We start from the raw sequence: 6,387 nt of genomic DNA, 5'->3' as shown, positions 1-6,387 counted from the left end.
AGAGGCAGTTTTAAGCATCGATTCTTGATCTCAGCTCAGGTCATGATCTCATGGTTTGTGAGTTCGAGCCCTGCATTTGGGCTCTGCGCCATCAGCGAGAGCCTGTTTGGGATTCTGTGTCTTCTTCTCTTTGCCCCTCCCCAGCTTGCGCTCTCTCTTTCTCTAAAAGAAAAAAAAAAAGCTTTAAAAAAAAGAAGCACTTCCAGACAAAAAGGGGAGAATGTGTCAATCATGTAAGATGGTCTGAAAGACCCAGATGTGCTGCAACCTGCCTCTTTTTTGTCTCAAATTTCTCTGCCCAAAATTGAAACTCTTCTTCCCTTGCTTACAAGTTCAGTGTCTTCCAAAGGTCAAGAGTCAATATTGATATTAAACAATGGGGACAGAAAGAGTCCTAATGTAAAGTCCCAAGTGGGCTTATGTTATCACTGTTCTTATCTGGCCCCATGTGATCCAGCTATGACAACCTGCCCAGTTATGGTCATTTAGCCCCTGATTGGTTTCTTACATGTGAATTGGACTGCACCACCCAGACACCCCCGGAAGTGCTTCTTTATTTAGACATGGCCCCAGTGTCTTCTGTCTTAAAATGCCTCAGGCAGCCTCCTGGTGCTTACCACAGGCTGTGTTCTTGCACTGACTGCACAGAAAGAGAAGGCATAATAAACCTGCCCATATATATCCCAGCCCAGGCCCTTTGCCTGGTCTGTGTTGTGAATGGAGGTCGAGGAGGGACATGGAGATAGATAGATAGATAGGTAGATAGATAGATAGATAGATAGAGAGATAGATAATAAATAAATAAATAAAATGACTGGGGCAGTGATAATGCTCTGCAAACCAACTCTTTTCTCTTAGATATGAACAAAGTTAAGGAGAGATTCTAAAATCTCTTGAGTCCTTGTCAGTGTCCTTGGGAACAGCTGAGAAGTCTCCATAATGGTAAAAGAAACCATGATGAAAACTTGAGAGATTATTTGGAGGTACAGATCCTAACTAAGGAGTTTAGTTTTTGCTTTCTGCTAGGAGCACAGTGGAAGGTAATATGACTTTAGGCTATGGAAGAACTCATGTGTTTGGATGTCAGATGGGTGCCTGAGACACAGTTCCAGGTCTTGCTGACTTTCAGTGTGTCACCTAGAGAGTTGATGGACAGACAGATGCACCATATTCCTCATGTTTTTGTTCTGAGAAATAGTACTGCCAGGACCACATCCTGTTACAGTGTTGCATCTAACAGGTTGTATGTCACTGCAGCATTAATTAGAAAGTGCCCCTTCCAGTGGCCAGAGCCTTATTTGCTATGATCGTGCTGTCACATCCAGCCAAGGATCTAGCCCTGACACATGGACCACAAAAGGAGGGATGCTTTTTTTTTCACCCAAGTGGAAAAGATGCCTGTGGTAAGCTCTTCCATGTTAGAAATTCACTCTTGCATATCTTATGTCTCTCAATGATACCTCCAAGGATTTCATTTCTTTAGACCTTAAGAGATCTTTGAGGAGATAAAGAGTGAGGATTATCAGGCAGTCACTTGAAGAACAATAGACAAAGGCAGAGGCATCAGAACACACACCAGTGCCTGCACACATCAATGCCTTTGTTATGATATCAGATCACGGTAATTTTCAAATGTTGTAATTTGGCAAATTGGATCTTCAAATAGGTGAATAAGTTCACCTTAAAAAAATAGTACTTTCACACAGAGACTGATTGCTCTTTTTTTTTGTAGTTTCTCTTCTCTGAGTGTTTGCTGTGTGTGTTTAACGCTCTTCCCTTTGTTTTCCCAGCCCCATAGAAAGTGTGCTACTCTCTGCTGGTTTCTTATGATAGCTTTGCTCACTGAGGCAGAGCAGCCTGCAAAACTGTTCAATATATCTGATTGGCAGCTATCCTCAAGTGGAGCTGACAGACCCCGAGAACACACTCCCTCCTCCTTGTTTCTAAGGTATGGCTGCAGTTAATGAGAATTTATTAACATTTACCTATTTACCTTTTATGTTCTCAAAGACAGTCACGTATTTTTCAAACATAGAATGATTTTTCTTCCTTTATTAGCGAAATTAACCAAATTATGAATAATTTACTTGCTAAATTATCTTAAGTTTCACCTTTGGCTTTTAAATAGAAATATGCACATGTGCTACATTTTCAAGGCAAAGGAAATATGTAACATTAATTTCAGCACAAATTATAAAAAGTATAATGTTGGCACTGTGATGACTGACTTGCTATAGTTAAGCTGATCTTCATAGTTTATTTAGAGAGAATAAACTAATATCTAGTGCTTAATGAAAGATAATCTGAAAATTACTCACCTTTTGTAATATCAGAAAATATTAAATCCTATATGTATCAAATCAATGAGATTGTTAATGCTGATGATACTTTTTTCCTTGCTCACATATCAACTTTCTCTTTCAATAGATTCTTCCTGTTTCCTCTAAAATTCTATTTCCCACTAAAAGTAAGTTATTGAACATTCCATTTCTTTCCTTTAGCAACAGATCTACCTCTTTCTCTTCAAATGTAAACTTTACAAAGTGTTGTCTACATTGTTTCCTTCTTTTTTTTTTTAATTTTTTTTTTAACGCTTATTTATTTTTGAGACAGAGAGAGACAGAGCATGAATGGGGAAGGAGCAGAGAGAGAGGGAGACACAGAATTGGAAGCAGGCTCCAGGCTCCGAGCCATCAGCCCAGAGCCCGACGCGGGGCTCGAACTCTGGGACCACGAGATCGTGACCTGAGTCGAAGTCGGACATTTAACCGACTGAGCCACCCAGGCTCCCCCATTGTTTCCTTCTTAATGAAACTAACAAACACTTATTTAACAGTTACTTATACCATATACTGTTCTAAAATTAATTTAAGAGGCCCCTGGCTGATGCAGTTGGTGGAGCAGGGGACTCTTGATTTCAGGGTTTTACCTTCGAGCCCCGCGTTGGGTGTAGGATTACTTGAATATTAAATCTTAAAAAAAAATTAAATTAATCTGAGATTTTTGATCATCAAGACAGTATAAAGAATTCAAAATGATTTTGGGGAGATGAAACTTAATTCAAGTTTCCCCATCAGAGCTATATATGCCAATAACATAACTATAATGGCTGTCAATAAGGCCTTTTTCCCAACTCTCATATTATTTAGCATATTCCTATTTTTTCTTTTGGTTTTATTATTTCAATCAACCTTTATTTACTGTGATAGCCAACTCAGTCTATGTCTGTGTCAACATTATACTTTAGTGTGTTTTGTTTATGTTACATAATCTGTTAGGTCCCTTAAACCACACGACAGACACAGAGATATCTTGCTCTTTGGGGGAAGTAGACTTGCATAGGGTGAAGAATAGGACTCCCTCATTTTTGTAAGGACAGACTTTCTCTATGAAGTGTATAGATGATATTTCTAAAGAGTTACCAAAAGCATTGTATATGTATGTGAGTTAGAAATATGGTTTCTCACTCAACCTTTCATGATTCAGTTGCCTCCCTTGATGTACTCTTTGCACAAGACAGTAAAAATATGGACAGGAAGTAGTTCCATACTGAAGCTCAGCATATACCGAAATATAGATTTTTCTGCCTTTGTATACTCGAGAGATACGGCTTTTGTCAGTGTCTAGGGAGTTTAGGTGAGTATATAACACCAGCTTAACTTGTAATAGCTATTCCTGACAAATGTTAGCTCTCTGTAACCCCTATTTTCAGGACCTGGTGCTTTAATGTAATTCTAGGGCTGCTTAGAACTCTAGCATTATGTCTCCTATTAAGGCGAAGAACTCCTCCATGAGCCTGACCTCATTATTTCTGTAAAACAAACATATCCTAGGGTCTTTTCCTTCAAGACTCTGCCCTGATCCATGGCTCAGGACACTAATGGGCGATTGATATCTGACAACCTTTCGGGAAACATAACTGCTTTAAGCAAGATGGGTTTAGATGACCTTACTGGTGGGATATTAAGGATATGACAAGCTATAGCGAGTTTTAAAAATTTGATAGTGGATATTTAGTGCCCTCTAAATTATAATCCATAAATCAACTATGCATATGCTGGCCTTGTTAGAACTTGCAGAATAGATACCGCAAAAACACATAAAGTGACAAACTCAGCCATCAAACTTAAGCCTGTTGATAATATGTTAATTATATTGGTTCTCTAGAGCCCTGTATCCATGCATTCTATTAAAGACATATGATGACAGGCAGTGGTAAATGATTTATAATCCTTAGTGTGCTCAGCCCTATGCAAAATACTTATTCTGTAGAACAATTAGAAAGAATTACCCCCAGTCCCCGCAAAAAAAAAAAAGCATTTTAAACTGAGTCAGATCATGTTACATGAAGGCCATGTGGCTAGAGCAAAATGTACAGACTTCTAAAAATTTACTTTTTAATTTTTGTAATTTTTTGCAGACTTCTAAAAATTTTTACTAGAAAATCACTAATGATCTCCTGATTGTTCAACCTTATCACGGTTTTTGATCATCTATGATCAGGAGGTTATATGGAACAAAATGACTTTTGATTCACTGCTGTGGCTGGGTGGGTGTGGCTGGGTGGGTGTGGCTGGGTGTAGATGTCTTGTGAGCTGGGCCAGTGCCCTAAAGGAGACCATTACAGAAGATCACATGAGATAAAGTAGCTAAAACTTGTAAAGCTTTTATCACAATGTCTGGATCATGGTAAACACTCAATAAATGTATAAATTTTAGATTTTATTTTATTTTGTTTTGAGTAGGCTCAATGCCCAGCACAGAGCCCAGCTTGGGACTTGAACTCACGACCCTGAGATCAAGAGCTGAGCTGAGATCAAGAGTTGGACACTCAACTAACTGAGCCACCCATGAATCCGTGAATTTTAGATTTTAAAAAATGTTTCTCACAACATATAGCATATGAACTTGGACTTGAAGGATGGCAATAGTTCAATAAACTTATTCTACTGTATTTGCATATAACAGATCCTCACTAAACGATTCACACATAAATCTATGCTAGTTAGGACACCACTAGTCTCTGTCATAAACACATTTCAAGGTTTCAGAGGTTTTCCTAAGAAAGTTTATTTTCTTGTATACATACCAATCCAATGCAGGTGTTCTTGATTGGCATGTGAATTTTCTCCATGTGGTTATTCAGGGACCCAGTCTCCTGCTACTTTCTGATAATGCTATGGGCCCGAGTCTTCATTTAGCAGACAGATAGAGTGAGGAGAGAGAACTTACATTCACTCTTAATTGTTTGGAAGCAGCATGTACCATTGCTACCATTACATTGTCAAGAACTGGTCAGATGGCCTCTTTATATACAAAGAACTTGAAAAAAATTGTCCTTGGCTGGACAATTGATTCTCAGGACAACTCTACACTCTGTGGAAAAGGGTGCAGACATTTTTGGTGACCCACTTGGTCATTTCTGCCATAAGAGTATTGTAGAAAGTTTCCAGAATATAAACTGCTAAGTCTGAAGAAGTGGAAATATATTTGTGTTGACTCACATAACTGAACCTCATTCAACACTTCTATGTGATTGTAGCAGTGCCCTAACTTGATGTTTTAAAAGTTGCACGGAATGGATGTTAGTACCGTTTCACGAAGTAACACCTACTCTAGGTGGATCAGTCGCTAATATATTTTAAGGATCTATGTTGTTCTTTGATGTTTTTTTGAATCCTTTTTTATGTTATGAAGCCCTGCTGGTAAGCTTCATGGCTACAAAACATATAGGCTTGGGGTTTGACTGGGGAGAAAATCAAATAATTTATTTTTGTTAAAGTTCAGCCTTGGTCATCTATGTCATTAGATCAGACTCCCAGAAGCTTATCTCTACCTCTGTTTCCTCTAGGCTAGATTATACAAATCCCTGCTTGCTGGCCACTGAATAAATTGCTCTTTGAACTTGCATTTTTTTTTTTTTATGTTCATCTGCTATTCTATCTTATGTGGAGAAGCCATAGTTTGCTACCATTATTTTATATCATTATTACTGCTATGTGCTACACTTTGAGTGAATAACATAATTTGAAGTTTCTATTATCAGAATAATATGCATATTTATTCAAATAAATAAAATATTTCAAGAAAAAAATGACACTAAAATAAGCCCCCAAACTCATATTTTATTTCTTAGTCAATGAACAACACAAGTTGAGTTATTTCTTGGGTTTAATGGGCATACGTGTCTGACGTCTTTCCTAATTTTCTTACATAGATGTTATATCAACAATGATGCATTCTAACTAATTCTTTTTTTTTTAAGTTTTTATTTAAATTCCAGTTAGTGAACATACAGTGTAATATTAGTTTCAGGTGTACAATATAGTGATTCAGCACTTACATACAACACCCACTGCTCCATCCTAACTAATTCTTAAAAAGGAC

General features: G+C 37.7%; 1 non-coding gene across 1 annotated transcript; it reads left to right on the top strand.

Annotated features, from left to right (window-relative positions):
• The first annotated feature begins 600 nt into the window (after positions 1 to 600).
• On the top strand, positions 601 to 730 carry LOC121030133 (small nucleolar RNA SNORA51). Its single transcript, XR_005790076.1, has one exon. It is a non-coding gene; the product is annotated as a small nucleolar RNA SNORA51 (small nucleolar RNA).
• Positions 731 to 6,387: the final 5,657 nt, after the last annotated feature.

The sequence above is a fragment of the Herpailurus yagouaroundi genome, unplaced genomic scaffold, assembly GCF_014898765.1.
Source record: "Herpailurus yagouaroundi ecotype Mexico unplaced genomic scaffold, PumYag 139, whole genome shotgun sequence".
Lineage (NCBI taxonomy): Eukaryota > Metazoa > Chordata > Mammalia > Carnivora > Felidae > Herpailurus > Herpailurus yagouaroundi.
Note: the sequence above shows the minus strand (reverse complement) of the source record. Positions and strands in the feature narration are given on the sequence as shown.